At 45.2% G+C, this 21461-nt stretch overlaps 1 long non-coding RNA gene across 1 annotated transcript; it reads right to left on the bottom strand.

The window, feature by feature from the left end:
- Positions 1–2843: 2843 nt before the first annotated feature.
- Positions 2844–21223, bottom strand: LOC310762303. Its single transcript, XR_014547943.1, has 3 exons — positions 20225–21223; positions 10843–10907; positions 2844–3263 (listed from the first exon to the last, which is right to left on the bottom strand). It is a non-coding gene; the product is annotated as an uncharacterized lncRNA (long non-coding RNA).
- Between the last annotated feature and the right edge of the window lie 238 nt (positions 21224–21461).

The raw sequence follows: 21461 nt of genomic DNA, 5'->3' as shown, positions 1-21461 counted from the left end.
AAAATGTGAGGTCTTCCTCTGCCAACTGGGAGATCTATTATTAGAGCAGTGGTAGCTCATAGAGTGTCCTCCAGAAACTGCTGAACTCCAGCTCCCCTCAGCCCCAGCCAGCATGGCCAATGGTCAGAGCTGATGGGATTTGTGGGCCAATATTTGGAGGGTACCGCATTGGCTATTCATGCATCGACAAGATTTAAAATTCTGTCACATCCTTGAAAGCTGCTGGCAATCAGAATAGGCAGCCCTGAGCAAAACAGACCAATGATCTGACTCAAGACAAGGCAGGCCCCTATTCCAGACTTCCATTGTACAATTTTTCCTAGTCCATTCTTTTTTCGTACACATTGCTTGGCCGCACAACTGGATTTCAATAATCAGAGAAGTGCTAATTTCAAAGATGTTCCCGTTCCCGTGTTGTTTCAGAAAACAGCAAATGTGGCAGGTTCACCTTTAAAAGTGAACCAGAACAAATTTCCCCCTCCCTCATCCCTGCTTGGGGACCAGCTCTGTAGAATTCAGCAATTCTTATTTCTGAGTAGACATCCATAGAATCCCATGCTTAGCGCTTACCTGCAAGAGGCACCCATCATTCCTAGTGCAATACTGCCACCTTCCGGAGATCCTGTATGAATTACAAGAGCCACATGCAGTATCTTTGGAGAGTGATGCTCATGGGTTTTCATGCATGTTTCAGGTTTTAATCACAAGCTTTGAAGAGTACTGTACATTTGTGGGGAGGGGAGGCTTTATCCATCCATTCAGCAAAGCAGCGGGGGGGGGGAGGGGGCGTATCATCTCCAGAGTCTGATTAATCCAGGAGCTTTAAAATGTTATGACTCCTCTCTCTGGGTAGCGAAACTGTTATGGATAGGGAATCATGAGGGAATATGCAAACTCAGTGGGATGTGGGGGGAAGTATTTCTCCTAGGAACACATACCATTCCCATCACAGCTGTTTTCACAAATGTTACTAGATTTTAGTTAATTAAATTAAGAGAGAGAGAGAGAGAAAATATGAATGAATAGCAGGAAATGCTACGGTTGCTGTAATTTTAGTCAGCACATTAATCAACTAGAGTTTTGGTTAACTCATTGACTGGAGCCCATTTTAATTAGTGGGGCTGAGCTTTCAGGGCACATTCATATGTTTCTGAAGCAATCTCAGTTTGAAAGTTTTAAAAGAGTGATTCCCAAACATTTCCACTGCTTGGCCTATCGCTCAACATCCCAAAACCCAATGTGCTGCACCAACAAGCACAAAACAACCCCTCTGCAGTGCCACAAATCCAAATCAATGGTGTAACGTTGGAAAATGTTGATCACTTCTCCTACCTGGGCAGTTATCTTTCCACAAGGGCCGACATTGATGCAGAAATCCAGCATCGCCTGAGCTCTGCAAGTGCAGCTTTCACCCGATTGAATTGCAGAGTATTTGAGGACCGGGACATTTGCAAGGAAACCAAAATGCTTGTTTACAAAGCTATTATACTACCGACCTTACTGTATGCTTGTGAAACATGGATCACTTATAAACACCATCTCCAACTCCTTGAAAGATTCCATCAACGGTGTCTCTGAACTTTTTTACACATCACTTGGGAAGACAGGCGAACTAATGCCAGTATACTGAAAGAAGCAAAGATCACCAGTGTTGAAGCAATGATTCTTTAACATCAACTTCGTTGAACTGGTCGTGTAGTGCGGATGCCTGATTATCGTCTTCCAAAGCAACTGTCTATTCCAAACTTTAAAATGGAAAGCGTAATGCTGGTGGTCAACAAAAGAGGTTTAAAGACTCTCTCAAGGCAAATCAAAAGAAATGTAGTATAAACACTGACAGCAGGGAAACACTGGCCTGTGAACGCTGCAATTGGAGAACAGCCTTTACCAAAGGTGTCATGGGCTTTGAAGATGCTCAGACTCAGGACGAAAGGGAGAAACACGCTAAGAGGAAGGCACATTTAGCAAACCCTCACCATGATCAACTCCTGCCCAGAAACCCGTGTCCCCACTGTGGAAGGACATGTGGATGCAGAATTGGCTTCCACAGTCGCTTACAGGCTCACTGTTAAAACCATGTTCATGGAAGACAATCTTACTTGGCTACAAGTGATTGCTAAAGAAGAAGAAGAAGAAGAAGAAGAAGAAGAAGAAGAAGAAGAAGAAGAAGAAGAAGAAGAAATAGCATTATTCAGAATAGCAGTTTGCATGACCCACTAAGGAAGATAATAACACAATAAAATTCAATATAGTAGCAGACAAATGCACTTTTATGCAAAATCGAATTAAAACCATTTAGTTGACAAAATGGATGAACTTGATACAGGGATACCTGACAGTTCTTTAGCTATTTGAAAATGGCTATCCTATCTCCTCTGGTTTCTAATCAGCAGAGAGACCTGGAAGGGCTGTAGCTCAGGGGCTGTACACCTGCCTTGCATGCAGAAGGTCCAGGTTCAAAACCTGGCATCTCCAAATAGGGCCGGGAGAGGACCCAGTCTGACATTGTGACAGCCCCTGCACATCAATGCCAGCAATATTGACCTAGATGTACAATCGGAATTGGGACTTCTAAAGTCAATGGTTTCTATATAGAACGCATGGTGGGAAGGAAGGGCTGGGTCCACCATAAACCAGAGCTCAGGTGCTCAAGTGTATAAAGGATCCTTTGCCAACCTCATGCCTTCAAGATGTTTTGGACTACAATACCTATCAGCCCCAGAGGACGAGATGGTTGGACAGTGTTCTCGAAGCTACCAGCATGAGTTTGACCAAACTGCGAGAGGCCGTGGAAGACAGGAGTGCCTGGTGTGCTCTGGTCCAGGGGGCCACGACTGAAAGACTAAACAACAACAAACCTATCAGCCCCAGCCAGAACAGCTGTCGGGAGGGCATGAGATTGGCCGTGTCTGCTTCGTAGTACCTTGGTTCTCAAACTTAATCCGTTCCAGAAGCCCATTCCAAAACCAAAGCGTTCAAAGGCACACTTTCCCATAGAGAGTAATGCAAAACGGATTAATCCGTTCCAGACTTTTAAAAACAACCCCTAAAACAGCAATTTAACATGAATTTTACTATCTAATGAGACCATTGATCCATAAAATGAAAGCAATAATCAATGTACTGTACTATAAAATAAAGAAGACAGTATTGCAGATGATAAATCCCTTTTTTTTTCTTACCTGCACTAATGATAGTCATTGTTTGGGTGGAGGGCTTTTGTCCATTTCCGCAGTCACACAATCAATCGATCAGTAGCTGAACTGGGTTCCACACAGTCACAAAAACAAATTAACCGAAAAAGCCTCAAAAACAAAAACGCAAAATAAATAGCAAAAACAAAAGCGCCAAACTCAATCTGTTCCAGAAATCCGTTTGACTTCTGAAATGTTTGAAAACCAAGGTGCAGCTTTGGATTGGTGCAGGTGGAAACAATAGCCAACAGCCTATTGTTCAGCTTCCGAAAAACGTTCAAAAACCAGAACACTTACTTCCAGGTTTTTGGCGTTTGGGAACCAAGGTACCACTGTAGAGAGATGTTACGCCAGCGCTGAAAAGAGTCGGATTTTAGGATGAGTTGCAAGGGCTACTCCCCCAGGCAGCTAAATGAAACTTCCATGTACACAGACAGTATACCTCCAAGTACCAAAGGTTAGGAAAAGGCTGGCACTTTCATGCCTTGCTACTCTAGTGAGTGCTCAGAGGAATCTGGCTGGCTAAGGGTGCAAATGGATGGCTCTTGCTTTCGATCTTCTTACATTGTCCCCTTAGCTATGCAATACAGATTTGGAGAGTCCCTTGAAAATTGTTTCTATAGTCAAACAGGGATCAAGGAGTTCATATTGGATGGTAATTTTGCTTATTTCCTGAAAAACTTTTATTCAGAATGGGCTTCCCTTGCTGGAAGAAGACCACATATTTTCCCTGCAGCCTCCTCAGTAATTTGGAGAAGGTGGATTATTTATCCTGCTAAAAAGTTGTGGGCTTAGGTGCCAAAGAGAAATTATTTTTAATGGATTTCCCCTGTCTTTTACTGGAACAGGTTTAAAAGGCTACTTCGTTGCATGCCCTTCTCCATCTGTCTCAAGATTTCTATTTGCAGATCATGTTCCCATATTCTTTTTCAACACTACCTGTGTCCCAGAGGTTTTATCTATAATTATTTCATAGATGTCCGAGAGATAACCTTTGCGTTAGTGCCTGTTTAGACTATAAAGTTCTCAAACATTTTGAGAAGCCTCGTTCAGTTGTTTCCACATTTTTTGGACTCCTGGACCACTTGAAAACATAGCTGTCAACTTTTCCCTTTTCTTGCGAGGAATCCTATTCGGGGTAAGGAAATTTCCCTTTAAATAGGGGGAAAGTTGACAGCTATGCTTGAAAATTGCTGAAGGTCTTGGCCAGAGATTTTTCTGATTATACTAGTGCGTCGTGCTAGATGCTGTATGGTTTTAAATTGCAATTTTATTACTTCATTTATTTCCATAGAATTCAAAGTGGAATACAATAAAGTAAGGTATGCAAAATAAAATAAAAATAAAAATGAAATGAAATGTTTTTCAAATGCAGCATTCCTTGAAACTGGAACTGTTATAAAATGCCGGCCGACACCATCTCCACAACTGGCACTCTTCCGATTATTTACAGAGGATGATGCCATTGTGAATAGCAAGGAGTTAGTTGGACATTTTCTCGTTGCAGCACAATTCACAATTGCAAAATTTCAGAGGGCCTCGGGCAGAGCCTAATCTAGACTATTGGAATGAGAAGGTATAGGGGGAAACTTGAAAAACTGACGTTCAGGTTGAGAGTTCTTAGAGGCCAAAGTAAAAGAGGATAAATTAATTTTGATATGGTATGATTTTGTGACATACATGGGAGGTCTCCATCTCCAGCCTTTAAATGGAATTGGATTATTTTGGTTCTGGAACTGTTCACACCTCCTTTATAGCGTTCCTCATTTGTTACCCTTCTATCCTGAGATGGAAAAATGGGAAAGTTTAAAAAAAACACGGTTCAGATGGTCACCTGATGTTCCCACCTGAGTGGATCCCTTATTTATTATGTGCCTGTCCAGAAAGTTAATGCAAATTTTATCTATTGTAACTAGATTTTCTATTCCTTTTGATAAACTTTATATTAAAATGTTTTATATTTTCCCATATGTTAAAAATCTATTATTATTATTATTATTATTATTATTATTAGAAACATTTTAAAACCAACATGAATGTTTAATGCAACAGATGTGCTACCTCCCATCTTCAAATCCACAGACATGCCACAGACCACCTGAATGAAGTATGTCCATAGACCACATTTTACGAACCCCTGATCTAGTTGCTTGGCTAATTAATTCAGGCATTGAAAAAACTGGTATATTTGAAACACTGAATACCCAACATCTGTTCGTTGCACCACTATTTGAGCACCAGGCTTGGGTCTATAACCTACATAAAAGCCTTTTAGATGGGATAAGCCAATCCTTCTCCAAATTTTAAATAAAGTGAATTTGTTGTTTTCAAAGAAAAATGGTTTGGGAGGGGGGATGTGTCCGTGGTGGTGGGAGTGAGGAAGTAATTTTTTACTCCAATTTTCCCTGACAGTTAAAATATTTTTTAATAAGGGATTGTCAATGGTTCCTTCCTTTTTTTTTCTTTTTTTTTGGCTAAGTGTAATATAGGAAGCTTCTGGCCAGAATTGCTAACCATATTTTATTTTCATCACCTTGCAGAACTAGATTAGATACTGCGTGGTAATAACGTTGGGCAATTTTGTATGCCTAAACCACCCTTTCGAGTCTCTAAATAAAACTTTTTCATATTGCCATGGCCTTTCTCATTTTTTCCAATCTTACGTTTCTTTTTTCCTTTTTCTTTTTTGAAACTCATCATGAAAAAGTTTCAGTGCTTTAGAGTGCATTGCTTCTAACAGACACAGTTTTGCATACAATTTCCCCTAATACATGTGTTTGCATATTATTTTCACTAGCATATGCAATTTTATGCATACTTTGCCCCAATACATGCATTTTTGTAAAAAGCACATTTTGCTCGGGGAACAGCATGGCAAAATCGAGAAAAAGACTTGGAAAGATGACGGTGTCTCTGTTCGCTTAGAGTTCCGGAAAGTGTGGTTTAGGTAGATTTGCAGTGAGATGTGAACGAAACTGAATTTCTCCGCTCTCCTTTGTTCTTGTGAATTTAGCGGCAGTCTAAGGACAGAACTGGACATTATAGGTGACCCATTGGCTGCTACGCCAAACAGCAGACCCTCAATGCCTCTTTTACCGGAACTGTTTGTTTTCACAAAAAAAGCTGAAAAGAGGGAAGGAAGGAAGGAAGGAAGGAAGGAAGGAAGGAAGGAAGGAAGGAAGGAAGGTTTCTATTTGCCCTGTGCTTCCTGAGAAGTTTTTCTCTTGTTGCTCAACTTTCCCTGGGAAAACCCGTTGTTTACCTCTGAATCAGAACAAACTTCAATCGAGTTTTCTGCAGATGCAGCAGAGAACAGAGGGAAAGCGGCTAGGCAAATGGAGAACCTCTCTGACTTGAGCCTAGAAAGCACAGAACAAACGAAAGGAAACCGAAGACCAATGGAAGTGTGGCTAAACCCTAAATCTGGATTAAATGGGTGAGAAAATATAGGGTGGCATTTGGACAAAGATGGTGTCATACAGAGAGTGCAAAAATATTGGAAGCATGAGAATGTGCTTTATCACCCTAATATTTGAAACAGTGTGTGTGTGTGAGAGAGTGTGTGTGTGTATAACTTCATTGGACTGGTCATGTTGCGCGGATGCCTGATGATCGTCTTCCAAAGCAACTACCCTATTCCAAACTTAAAAATGGAAAGCGTCATGCTGGTGGTCAACAAAAGAGGTTTAAATACTCTCTCAAGGCATTTTTTTTTTTAATGTAGTATAAACACCAGCAGTTGGGAAACACTTGCCTGCGAGCACTCCTATTGGAGAACAGCCTTTTACTAAAGGTGTCATGGACTTTGAAGACACTCGAACTCAGGATGCAAGGGAGAAACATGTTAGGAGGAAGGCAGGCTTAGCAAATCTACACCGTGATCAGCTCCTGCCTGGAAACCAAGGTCCCCACTGTGGAAGGATGTGTGGATCCAGAATTGGCCTCCAGAATTGGCCTTCCATAAAACCGTGTTTATGGAAGACAATCTTACTCAGCTACGAGTGATCGCCAAAGAATGAATGCACACACACACACACACACACACACACACACACATGCACACACACAAAAATGTTTAGGGATACTCTCATTTTCCTACTCATATTGAAATACTGCCCTCAATTTGTTTCAAAATGGGAGGTTTTCAAAGAGTATTTGAAAAATAAATATAGTAGTTTAAATTCTGTTGCAGCATTCAAGGAACTTCAGTAATAGTTGCAAGGTAGATATAAGAAATTAGATATATTAAGAAAAAGCTTAATTATGATAAAAGTGTATTGGCAATAAGCAATATGAAATCGAAATATGGAATAGACGGGAGGTTGGGTCTTTAGTGTTAAGACCAATATATGTTTTATTGTTTGTTAAGAAAATTATGTGTTTATGGTTATTCCTGTGTGTAATTTGGTATTTGTGTTTTTTTCTTTTTTCTTGCTGTATCAATAAAAATATAAAATAAAAAAATACTGCCCCTCAATGAGGCCCAACTTAGATTCACAAAATGTTTAGGGGTATGCATACTCCTGCGTACCCCCAGGGAAAAAAGCACTGTATATATTATAGGAAAACAGAATTGTAGAGTTGGAAGGGACCACAAGGGCAATACAGGAATCTTTTGCCCGACGTGGGGCTTGAACCCGTGACCCTGTGATTAAGAGTCTCATGCGCCACCAACTGAGATGTGTGTATGGGAGAGAGACAGCATGGATAACTCCATCCTATTCTTGTGACTCTAGACCAGAATTCAAGGCAGCTCACGCAAATCAAAACAAGACAGACAAAATGCAAAAAGCTCAAAACGTATAAAATATAATCATTTTAAAAATAATTAAACTGTAATAGAATTAACTCTATGTTTGAAAAAACAGCAACCAAGGCTATTAAACCTCAGATAATGATAACATTGTTATTGTCAACTGTATACTGGTGGTTCTAGTATTTTATTTTTATTTTTAATTGCTGCAATAAAAAAAAACCTGCTATGTAGAAGCAGCGACGGTTAATTTGGTTAGATCGTGCAAAAATATTTCAGGTTGCAGCAAGGCATGCCGGGAGGAAGCAATACCCCCAGCCCCTTTGGAAACAGAAAGAGTGGAAATCTATAAGCCATGAACGTTGTGTCGATATTCCAACGTTAGCCCCCGTATGGAAAGTTAAAGGGAAACATTCATAATTCCTTTCTAAACCCATTATTTGTATTATGGCTGCTTTATCTGTCAGGGACAAATTGAGGGTCTTGCTCTATTCCAAGATCTCCCTGTTGGCCTCCTTGGTTTATAATGAGCACATTTCACTTATTGGAAATGTCTCCGAAATGGCTATGTGGTATATTTAAAGGATGCAAAGCACAGAGGCCGTCACTTCTCACAGGAAGAGGTGGATGAGAAATTAGGCAGTGTTTCTCTGAAATACTTATGGTGTCTACAATTGGAGAGTTTTGTATTGCACAGAGAGAGGTACAATGACTCTACAACACCGTCCAGTTAAGTCCTTGCTTTCTAAGAAAGACAGACTAATTGTCTCAGCTTCAGGATTTGTTGTTGTCACTGAAAATAGATGAGGGTGACGGTTTCAAGACCAGGTGGGAGACAAGGCACCCCAATTCTGAACCAATAATGGGAGCAAGGTTGAAATATACAGAATGCAAGCCTACATGTATCTACTCAGGAGTAAGTTAGACTTAGCTCAATTAGTTACTTTTATAATTGCAGCATAACGGGCCAGCCCCTTCCTTTTGTATAGCTATAAATGAAAAATGCTGTAACCAAGTAAATTTGACTGCATAATATCCCATAAAGAATAATCTCTTATGAGAATCAGACAGGCCCGGTTGGTTGGTTGGCTGGTTGGTTTATTTGTTTGTTTTATTATTTGTTTAATATTTACAAGTCTTTTTTAATAATAATATAAGAAACCTTTATTGTCACTACACCACCTGTGTGCAGTGAAATGAAACATAATTTTAATACTTATAAATCATTTCCGAGGGCTTGCTAAAACACAAGACTCCTCCGGGCAAGCTATTTATTCAGCACTCACCTTGATTTGCTTGCATTGCTCTTGCCTAGTGGTTAGACTAAATCTGATCATTATTGAGCGTGACTTCTCATTTGTTTACAGGGTGGTTACATGACAATGAGCACTGATCGTCATTTGCTTACACTGTGTTTCCGTGATTTCCCATCCATCATTCATTCATCCCACATTTCATACCCTCCAACATTTCTCCGATGAAAATAGGGACGTCCCATTTCATAACAATAATTTTAATATTTATACCCCACACATCTTACTGGGTTGCCCAGCCACTCTGGGCAGCTTCCAACATATATGGAAAACATATTAAAACATTCAGCTTCCCTATACAGGATTGCCTTCAGATGGCTTGGCGGGGGCGGGAGGGGATAACTCTAAATCCTCCAACATTTTTCCAATGAAAATAGGGATATCCTGTGGAAAAGTAGGACATTCTGGGATTAAATCAGAAACCAGGATGGCTTCTCCTAAATAAGGGGTGTCCCTGGAAAATGGGGACACTTGGAGGGTCTGACGTTTTTGTCAATGCCTTCCCCTCTTGCTTTCCGAACTGCAAAAACTCTGTGAGGGCTTTTTTAAAAAACTAAAAAAAAGTTTCCTTGCTCAGTCTAGGCTAGGGCAACCTTTGACCCTCCAGATGTTTGCTGAACTACAACTCCCATCAGGCCCAGTGGCCAAGGATGATGGGAGCTGTAGTTCAGCAACATCTGGAGTGCCAAAGGTTCCTTATGCACACCCCTGCTCTAGGACAACAGAGCCCATTAATCCACTTTTAACCGTGCAAACCTAAAGTTCTGATAAGAGGCGCGGGTGGCGCTGTGGTCTAAATCACAGAGCCTAGGGCTTGCCGATCAGAAGGTCAGCGGTTCGAATTTCTGCGATGGGGTGAGCTCCCGTTGTTCGGTCCCTGCTCCTGCCCACCTAGCGGTTCAAAAGCACGTCAAAGTGCAAGTAGATAAATAGGTACCACTCTGGCGGGAAGGTAAACGGCGTTTCTGTGCACTGCTCTGGTTCGCCAGAGCTGGCCACATGACCTGGAAGCTGTCTGCGGACAAACGCTGGCTCCCTTGGCCTATAGAGCGAGATGAGCGCCGCAACCCCAGAATCATCCGTGACTGGACCTAACAGTCAGGGGGTACCTTTACCTTTAAAGTTCTGTTGTACACTTGAACACCTCCTGTAAAATACTGACAGCCTGGAGGCAGATATTAATTGTGTAAAATAAAACTGTGCCCCATAAATAATTCACACACAAAAAAAAATCTATTCACACATGCCACAAAGAAATTTGGGCACATTGCCCAGTATGTTTGGACAGGATGAGCTAGGAGGAGAATTCCCTCTGTGGGTCATTCACGCAATGGGGAACGAAGAGTCACTGATGATGTCAGCGTGGCATAGTGGTTAGAGTGTCGGACTAGGACCTGGGAGAGACCAGGGTTCAAATTCGTACCCAGCAGTGAAGCCAACTGGGTGACCTTGGGCCGATTGCTGCCTCTCAGCCTAATGTGAGGATTAAATGGGATTACAACTTTGTGTGCCAATTTGAGCTCACAGGAGAAAAAGATGCGCTATAAATGCAATAAACAAACAAATAATAAAAATGACTTACAGGTTCAGATCCTGGTACGGCTCCTAGATCTTTAAGAGTTGCTGAGAAGAGGCATCTTCCACCAACTGCAGCAAAGTAAGACAGGCCTATTGGCTGCACATGATGAACTCTCCCCCAAATCATTGCAATTTCCAGCATGGCGAGGCCTCCCCATTTACTTCGGAGTAAGTTCAGTTTGGATGGAACTTGAGAGAAAGGAAAGACCTGTGATCCTAGCCAGAAGGCTTGCAGCCCAGGCTAAAATCCCAGGGGAAGCCAACAGACATGTCAACGTTGTGTTGGGGGAGCAGGGCAGGGGGAGTTTTGATGTGTTTACATGAAAACACGGCGAAAGGACACGGTCTGGTGCATGCCGCAAACAAGGCTTGCAAGCCCAGCGGTGTTTCCCCTGGTGCTATAATAACGCCTCTGTGAGCCTCTCCAAGCCCTGGAGCTGCGATTGAAAGGGAGGTGACGGCGGGGGGGGGGAGGCAAAGTGGCTGCTCTCGGGGTGACCTCTTCCCTCCCTGCCCCCTCCCGGAAGCGGGGAAGTTCTGCGCATTAAGGCCAGCTGCAAACTTCTTGCATCCACAAAGGAGAGAGAGAGATGGAGAGATGTTCAGGAATGTGAACTGAACGTGGCATGGCTTCTTTCCCTGGAGCAGGGGAGGAGAGACTATTTAAGGTCAAGGGCCACATTCTCTTCTGGGCAACTTTCTGAGAGCCGCATGTTGGTGGCGGGTGGGGACAGAGGGAGCAGTGGAAAGAGCAAGGAATACATCTTTAACCTGTGTCACAGACTAGCTGGACACACAAGAGTAGTGGGAGACACCAGATGGGGAACCCCCAAAGGAAGATGGCTCAGAGACGGGGATTGGTGGTGGGACAACAATGAGTGGTCAGAGGGAGAAGACGGGGGGGTCAAGAGCACAACAGGGTTTAGGGAGCAGGGGGAGTCTGTGGCAGAGAGAAGTCCAGACAGAGGCAGAAGCTGAAGCAGGAGAGTAGAATGAGGGAGGCCAAGTGGCAGAGGCGAGTCAGGCTGGTAAAGAAGCCTGGGGGTCTCCCCCCTGGTCTCCCAGAACCAGAAGAGGTATGAAGAGGGTGGAGCAGAGACAGGTGCACCGGCAGAGTCTCAGATTGCTTGGGACGGACTCAGGGGAAAAAGAAGACATAGGCAGCTGAAAGGCAGCATCTGAATTTCCCCATCCCTGCCCTATGGTTATCTGTTTTTCCCAGCCTCTCTTTGCACCTCATGACTTTTTCTTCTCCATGACCTGGAGGTAGCTACAACAATGAGAGCTGTGTGCAAGGGCACCATCTGGGGTGCGGGGCTGAGGGGCTGAGGGCCCCCAAAAAAAATTCCCAGGAGAAGGCCAGGCCCCCTCAACATTCCTCGGTAATGTGTGCCACGCGACGTGCCGACGTCACACGCTGGGAGGTAGAACAAAGCCCCCATGGCTATTAGATACTGCTAGCTTTGTCCTTCATGAGCGTGGGGAGATGGGGGGAAGGACTGGCTCAGCGCCTACCCAGCTGCAGCCTGACCCACTCCTCTCCCAGCGACCCGGCTGAGGCGCGACCCCCTCTGCCTGGGAGGGGACATGGATGCTGATCAATTCAGACGGGCTTCTCCGAGCCATCAACAGAGTGGCAGCGGATCATTTTGGCGCAACACAGGGCCCCAGGCGGGTCATAACCTTCCAGTTCTTGCCAAGAAACAGATACTTTCAGGGTGAATAAATGGGCACAGAAAGGGCTGGGGTGAGGTGGAGCTGGAGGGAGGCACATGCCTCTCTGTGCTCTGGCTCCTTATGTCCTGGCAGGGAAGCCAATTCCGTGAAGCTGCAACCTTGGACCCATAGGAGCCAACTCCTAGGGGCCGTGGGGACTACACTAAAATATTTGAGGGGGCTGAGCGCCCACGAATTTGACGGACGTTCTCATTCAAATGGTGTGCATGCATTGCATCATGTGATCGATTATGCAGGGCTTACATTGGCCCCCCACAATATTTTATTGAAGTTGGCACCTTTGGGTCTGCAGGCGGGAGCATCAACAATATCCACCTTCCAGGCTGCCCCTGGAAGCAGCAGGTCCTGCCCCACACATAAGAGATGGGTTTAGGGCAGCGTGACTGGTTTCACCACACTGGGTGCTGAACCTAGGGGGTGCTGCAGGACATCACAACTATGACCTAGAGAATTTTTTGTTGTTTAGTCGTGTCCGACTCTTTGTGACCCCATGGACCAGAGCACGCCAGGCACTCCTGTCTTCCACTGCCTCCCGCAGTTTGGTCAAACTCATGCTGGTAGCTTTGAGAACACTGTCCAACCATCTCGTCCTCTGTCGTCCCCTTCTCCTTGTGCCTCAATCTTTTCCAACATCAGGGTCTTTTCCAGGGAGTCTTCTCTTCTCATGAGGTGGCCAAAGTTTTGGAGCCTCAGCTTCAGGAGCTGTCCTTCCAGTGAGCACCGAGGGCTGATTTCCTTAAGGATGATCGGTTTGATCTTCTTGCAGTCCATGGGACTCTCAAGAGTCTCCTCCAACACCATAATTCAAAAGCATCAATTCTTTGGCAATCAGCCTTCTTTATGGTCCAGCTCTCACTTCCATACATCACTACTGGGGAAAACATAGCTTTAAGCATACGGACCCTTGTTGGCAATGTGATGTCTCTGCTTCTTAAGATGCTGTCTAGGTTTGTCATTGCTTTTATCCCAAGAATTTTAATTTTGTAACTGTTGTCACCATCTGCAGAATAGAGTACAACAAAAGGCAAGAAGGGGGGGGCACCCAATTTTGGCCTTGAATAGGGTGCCACTGAAATTTGAAAGACGAAAGTCTGCCTCAGCCATTCTTCCCTTCCTTCAGGGATGTCTCAAAGTCCCAACTGGGTTCAGTCCTGGCCTTCTTGTTGACTTTACAGCATTAGGGGAAAACCAGACCTCTGTGGAACCTTCTGCGTCTCAGGGGAAATTGAGTTGGGAAACTCTGCTGAAAACTTTAACCAGTTGTATGCAAGCAGCTGATGGTGTTGTAAAACTGTTGCTGACCTATATGGACATTCCGCCAGAGATTGCACGGCTGGACATGCCTCATTACAAATAAAATCCCTGCACTTAACAAAATTTGCACAGTAAAAAGAAGGCCAGAGAGGGCTTTTTTTCAGCTGGAACTCTCCAGAACTCAGTTCCATCACCCCTCAAGTGGGGGTCATTGCCATTCTAAGAGAAAGAGGGAGGCGTTCCTGGTGAGTTTTGGCACCTCTTTTTCTAGAAAAATAGCACTGAGGCTATAGCAGGGCTTTTGGAGGTAGCTTCACCATAATGAAGTGAATTGGGCCTCCGTTTTGCTTCCGGGCAAACTTCCCTGTCATACGGCAATTCTAGAGGAGTCTTTGTTCTTTGGGTTCATTTCCAGGGAGGCCCAAGAAGGCCCTTGCCACACCACCACATTTGTCAACACTGTCCCCTCACATGGGGAAATGAAAAGCAAAAACCTACTAGAATCAGTATAAGAAACCAACATTTTCTTCTCATATATGAAACCCTTATGTCTTTCTTCGTTTGCCTTGTGCTGTTCTTCCTCACTGCAACCTCCCTTCTGCCACCCAAGCTCTGAGGTGTTTTGAAGCCTGTTCTCCCGGGAGCGAGTTTTGGACATGAAGATGGAGATTTGGCACCCTGCTGTGCTGAGCTATTGGCTTTGGGTTTTTTGAGATATTTATTGCTGGCAGTTTTAAAGAGTCTTGAGATAGCCATTGTTTATTTCTCAGGAACGCTTTGCAGTTTTTGCCAAATACAACTTTTCTGTCCGTTTGAAATTTTTGTTTTACTGCGTTGTAACGATCGGGCTTTTTTTGATTATGTAGCGGCAAGTAACATGGGTGAACAATCCGCTGGTTACTGGTTCAAATAAGCATCACCTCTGCCAACACATGTGTTCAATCAGAAGAAGAAAAGAGAGAGAGCTTTTGCTTTTCGGCTTCGTTTTGCAAACTGTCACTCTTCCTAGGCTGCGAGCTGCAAAATTGGATCCAGCTACACTACAGAGTTGAGAGACAGCTGGTCCTTCTACCTACCCCAAGGAACCTGGCCACTATTTTGCACCAACTATAGTTTGAGAGTCTACCCGAGAAATCAAAGTGAATGCAACTCCTGGCCTATCCAGTCCAGCACAGGGCTGTAGCTCAGAAGTGGAGCATTTGTCTTGCAGGACCCAGATTCAATCCCTAGTATCTCCAAGAACTCCTGGGAAAGGCCCCCAACTGAAACCCTGGAGAGGCGCTTCCATACCCTCCAAATGTCCTGATTTTCCAGAGACAGTCCTGGAATTAAGAAAGGCTTCCTGGCTTTTGATTGGATTCCAGAATTTCCCTAAATTATGGAAAGCAAACAAATTTACATGATTGATCTAATTTTGCATAATTTATACTGTGTGCTGTGCAAAGAGGTAGAAGCTGTGCAGAGCACTAAAATCAACACATGTAAACACACAGAGTCTGCTCAGGCACCTCTCTGGCTTTCTGATATCTTGGCACATTTCAAACCATAAGGGCTATTTACAATATCATCCTTTCCTGAGCATCCTCTTCCAACTCGTAATGTTGGTGCGTGTGAGGCTGATGCTGCCATGTGCATCCACTGTAACAAATTGCATTCTGGGAATTGTTCTCATCTGAGGGATGTTAAAGGCTATGTGCTTCTAGGCATGGTAGAATACACTAGGATGCAGTATAGGTTGAGAGTTGGACTCGATGACCCTTTGGGTCCCTTCCAATTGTATGATTCTATGCTTCTAGATCATGGGTCAGCAAACTAAGGTCGGTGGGTCAGATCAGGCCCAATTGCCTTCTGGAACTGGCCCGCAGAAGGTCCGGGAAGCGCCACGTGGATTGCCAGTGTATGTGTTCTTTCCCTCTCCCTCAAACGGTGGTGGCGGTGGTGCCTCCTCCCTCCCTCCTCCTGGCTTCTCCCCGCCCTGCCTAGAGGAGGAAGAGGGCTGGGCTTTGTTGGTGCCAGCAGCAGCAGCAGCGCTTGAACAGCCACCATTTTAAGCATGCCGTCTCCGGAGTCCTTTCGCGTGCCGTTCATCGTCCCCCCCGCCGCCGCCGCCAGCCCCTTGTTAGGATATAGTTCCATTCCACCTTTAGAACAGATGTGTGGATTGTTGTATGTCACATGTCTGTTTACTTCCAGCACAGTCTGCTGGGAACTTCCGTTGTATATCGCTTTTGCCTATACTGCTGTTTTGCTTGGACACGAAGGGAAGCAGACATGTTTTTCCTTTGTTCCTGATGCTGAATAAATGCCTGTAAATATGCTTACATATGCCTCTGTCCGCCACTTCCATTGTGAAAAGTTATTCACTCTGCTGATTAGAGCGTGCTCAGTCTCTGAAGGCTTTGAGGCTCGAGTCGCTGATATATGCTGTTCCAAGAACCAGAGTTTGCCTGGCTGCCGGCCGGTGGCTGGAGCCAGCTGGGGGCCTGCCAAATGCCCCTGTATCCTCGGACGCATCCCAACACCCCTACCGCTTGCAAGCCACAGGTAAGCAGCTACCAGGGCTTGTCCGGTGCTGTGAAGATGGGAGAAGAGAGTCTTGGGGGGGGGGACAGCTTATAGTCTGCCCCCCCAAGGTCTGAGGGACAGTGGACCGGCCCCCTGCTGAAAAAGTTTGCTGACCCCTGTTCTAGATGGACCACTATGGTCTTACTCAGCATATGATCCTGTCCTATGCTCTGTCCGCACAGTGGCCAAACCAATGCGCATGGGAGGCGCACCAGTGGGGCATGAGCACGGTAGCCCATGACAGCACTTCAAAGAGTGGTGATGGCTGAACCACTGGCATTCACAGCTTCTCTTCTGACCTTGTCATGCGCAGGAGGGAGCTGGAGGTGGTTTGGGAGGTGGGGGTGGGAGGGATTGCTGGAAAGGATGATTTAAACGAACAGAGATGGAAATCTATGTCCAACCGGATTAAGCACAGGGGGAGTTTAAGCCAAGCCGACCCTCCCCTGCACTTGGCAAAGAAGCAGCCTGATGGTGACCTGGCCATGAACCCAAACCCCATTAGCTGCAAGGCCAGATTCCACCCACCCCCTTTTGCCACGAACGCAGGCTGTTTCTGTCCCATTGTGAGCCCCAATCCCTACATTCGTATCACAAAGCTCTGTTTCTCTGTTGGGGGTGGGGAGGGTGTATTTCCGTCATAGAAGCCTTCTCTCCAGCACCTAATACCCTCCCCCAAATCCCAAATAGAGAGCGCTTAGCTCTCCTAATTCGGTGAAGACACTTGGTGGGCAGGAAGGGGAAATGTGGGGCAGTAGAGGGTCTGCACTGTTGTCAGACACCCCCTACCCTTGCGGAGTGGGGGGCGGGGTTCAGTTTGCCCCCCCCCAAGCTCCCTCCAAACCCTAAACATCGTTAGGGCTACTGGCGGTGCATTCCTGCCATTGTCATATCGCCAGGAGTCAGCGCCATTTCCCTTCTTCCTTCACATCCACACCATGCATTTGAAGCATTTTCATATTACCTCGACAGCCATGGCTTCTCCTAAACCCATGGTTCCCAATGTGCCAATTTGATTTTTAAGGGGGGCAATTTGAGAGTGAATTATTAACAGTGAATGGCCTCTTAGGCTTCCTCCATATGAATAGGAGTTCACTTTTTGAATAATGAGAATTATCTGTCATGGGGTGGGGTGGGCATCAGGATTTTAGAGATACTTAGGTGGGGCATCGCCAAAAAAAAGGTTGGGAACCAGTGTCCTAAACCATCCTGGGAACTGTATCTTTGTTAAGGGGGCAGAGAGTTGTTAGGAAATCCTTGTTCCCCTCACAGAGCGGCAATTCCCAGTGCAGTTTAACAGTCCACCTCTATGGGAAGTGTCGCTCTGTGAGGAGAACCGAGGTCTCCTCACAACCCTAGCACCCTTAGCAAAACACTCTTTCCAGTATTCTTTGAGGGCAGCCATGGGCGTTTAAAGCAGTGTGATACCAATTGAAAAGCAGGGTGCAGATGTTTCCTAGAGTTTTCGCGTAGACCTTTTGCCCTGGTAACCCCCTAGGCGCGTGGGGTGCTTCTTCCCATTGACTTCACTCCCCACAAAACATTTCTGTCAGAAATGGAGCCACGGTTAACATCTCCGGCATCCTGGGGCGCTTGTAACAGGCAAGGAGGGCCGAAAAGATGTCACTGCAGAGAGGAGCGGAGCGACCGGACTGAACTTGTGACCCCGTGTTTCTCGGGGGCCTGAGCAGATGCCAAGTGCTGTGCGTCCCCTCCCCCATCATGCGCCATGGCACTGCCAGCAGGTTCCCATTAACCCGCTCTGTCAGCCCCCTTGCCTCCGCCTGCCTGCCCCGCGCCCACCCCCTGCCTGGCGGGGATTAGAGAACATTCCGGTTCACTTGCAGGCCACTGGGTGAGCCGCCTTGGCAATCCCCCCGCACACACGCCCCCCGCCAACCCACCCATGACAGCCAGGGTTATATTTAGCAAGTGTGCGAGTTGGAAGCCGGGTCAACGCCTATCTCTGTGGGAGACGCATGGAGAGAGAAGGTTCCGGACAGGAGGCTAAGAGGCCACTTGGTCGGGGTTTAACCTCTGACCCTCCTCTCCGCACATCTGGTGGGATCCTGGGTGCCTTCCTCAACGGAGCAGTTCCCTGGCTCTTTTTCGAGGGAGCAGGCATGAGAGGCAAGCTAGTTTCCCCCCAGTTCTGTGGAGAGCGAGATTCAGGGTACAAGAAGGTCTCTGCTGATGTTACAAGGGCCTTCCTTTCTTGAAGGTTTTTTCTTTTCCTTCGCTCCCACTCAGGGCTCTGGATGCTCAAGGATTTTGCTCAGTCTACCTTTCAAGGCAAACTCACCTGATTCAGATTTCCAGAGCAAACGAAACAGATGGGAGCACGGTTAGCCCTTGGTTTTTTTGCTCATCTCTGAATTTTGCCATAAAGTTTTCTGCTTTTAAAAAAAAGTGTACAAAATGTGCATATGAATGCATCTGCTTGGTTTGCAATGCCTACCGAAATGTGCCTCCTAGGATAAAATGCATATAAAAAGGCTGTGCTGTTTTTCTAGAAAAAGAGGTGCCGGAACTCGCCATGAACGCCTCCCTTGTTCTCTTATAATAGCAATGGCGCCCAACTGAGAGGTGCCAGAACTGAGTTCCAGCTGAGAAAAAGCCCTGTAAAAAAGGTATTTTATGATGAAATGCATAAAAATATATTATTGTGTGGGAAATGTGTTCAAAGTTGTGAGTGTCCATGCTTCTTTTTTAAAAAATAATTATAATCATTGTAGATAGATGCAAAAACAGAGCAGAATTATGAAGCACTATCTGTGAAATGACTATGGACAAGAAATCGATGGCTAGGTCCATCCCGAATAAAGGCTTGGTGTGTCCTAAAAGGGAAAAGCTTTTATTCCTTCTCCCTAACATAACTGTTCTCACTGCAAATACCAGGATAAGAGGGTATGTCTTCCAGCTAGACCTGGAGCTCAGTGGGACATAACAAGAGGCCTGCTGAATCAAGCCAAAGGCTCATGGATTCCAGTATCTCATACTCACAACGACCTATGGGAAACCCACAAACTTTGAGGTCAAGACCTTTGGGAAGCGCACAAGCAGGACATGAGTGCAACAGTGTTCTCCCCACTTGTGATTCCTGCTTTTCATCCATGAGTTTGTCTAATTCTCTTTTAAAGCTTTTCAAGTTGGATGAAAATCTCTGCATCTTGTGGGAATGGATTGCATAGTTTCAGTATACACTACATTGCCTAATATCCTTTAAATGCAGATACTCCACGGTTCAGTTCTTAGTGGTGCTTTGAAAGGACCACCACTGCCAGTCAGAGCAGCCAGTGCTGCTGAGAATTCCTCCATGATCCAACTCCGTATGAAACCTCTTGATGAGTTCAGAACCTGCTTTCTCACTACACAGATCAGTCACTTCTGTGTGTACATAATTTGTTTCTGGCAGAGAAAACGCAGCATCTCTCTTCATCTGGGAACAAGCTCCGAGAAGCCTGTTGGTAAATATTTAGGCTTGAGAATTCTGCAGGGAGGGTGATATCTGAGAGCTAAATTTGTATGGAATCTCAAGATGCTTTCTAAGGGAATGTCCTAAATTCTTCAGTGAGGTGTGGCAAATTCCAGGGCCTTTCAGGTTAATCAAATTGTCCTGGATCTTTTGTCTCTCTCTTTACCCTCCATTGCAAGCAGAGGGGGAGAGAGACCTCTACAGTTTGGAAAGATATACACCTTTTACATCTACATTTTACTCAAGTTGTATGTGAGAGTTTTAGGCTGCCTCCCTGTGGTCCCTGGGAGAGGATCATGGGGCCAAGGATGTTTCAGTTCACCTCTAAGTATGGAGGGAGAGAGAGAGATCTGACCTTGGAGGGGAAGATCAGATTTCATGTGGACTCTCCCAGGTGAAACAGAAATCATTGCACGCCAACACTGATAGAGGTGAAAGGGAGGTTGGCAGGGGCAAATCAGGGGAAGGTTTGAATCCAAAAGTTCAAAAATCTTCCCATTCCTTTGACGCATCCCTGAAACAGGAGGAAATATATACCAGCTGTGGAGTTGACATATACAGTCGTACTTTGGTTCTTGAACAAAATCCATTCTGGAAGTCCGTTCAACATCCGAAAATGTTCAAAAACCAAGGCACAGCTTCCGATTGGCTGCAGAAGCTTCCTGCACTCAATCGGAAGTCGTGGAAGCCAAGTCAGATGCTTGGCTTCCAAAAAAAGTTCACAAACCGGAACACTTACTTTCGGGTTTGCGGAATTCAGGAGCCAAAACGTTTGAGTCACAAGGCATTCGAGAACCAAGGTATGACTGTATACAACCTTCTCATTGGAAATAACAGAAAGGGAACTAATTAATTAGTTAATATATTTACATCCCACCTTTGCTCCAAAGAGCTCCAGGTGGCATCCGTGATTCTCCCCACTTCTCCATTTTATCCTCACGACAACCCTGTGAGGTAGGTTAGGCTGAGAGGCTCGTGGTCACCAGGTGAGCTTCATAGCTGAGTGGGAATTTGACCTCTGGTCTCCCAAGACCTAGGTTTATACAGCCCACAATGGGAGGGTTCCTCTTTCCCTCTTCTCCTGCCCTCTCTCCTGCCACCAAACACCCAGCAGGGTTCTTGAATCAATGGTCTGTGTGTTTTGTGGTCTCCTTCCTCCTCTGCCCATTTTCAGATAAAGGGCAGTCACTTCTATTCCCATTTTACAGATTAGATGGAAACTGAGACTGAGAGTCCAAGGCCAAACAAAGGCAGGACTTGAACTTAACTCCCTGTGGTTTCTGGATGTATTTTAGAAGGGAAAGAGTTGGGAGAGAACAATTTCCAGAATGCAATTTGTTACGGTGGATGCGCATGGCAGAATCAGCCTCACACGCACCAACATTACGAGTTGGAAGAGGATGCTCAGGAAAGGATGATATTGTAAGCGTAACCCTTATGGTTTGAAATGTGCCAAGATCTCAGAAAGCCAGAGAGGTACTTTGCGTGTTTACGTGTGTTGATTTTAGTGCTCTGCACAGCTTCTACCTCTTTGCACAGCAAACAGTATAAATTATGCAAAATTGGATCAATCATGTAAATTTGTTCACTTT

Source organism: Podarcis filfolensis, assembly GCF_964270895.1.
Source record: "Podarcis filfolensis genome assembly, chromosome: 5".
NCBI classification, from domain to species: Eukaryota; Metazoa; Chordata; class Lepidosauria; order Squamata; family Lacertidae; genus Podarcis; species Podarcis filfolensis.
Note: the sequence above shows the minus strand (reverse complement) of the source record. Positions and strands in the feature narration are given on the sequence as shown.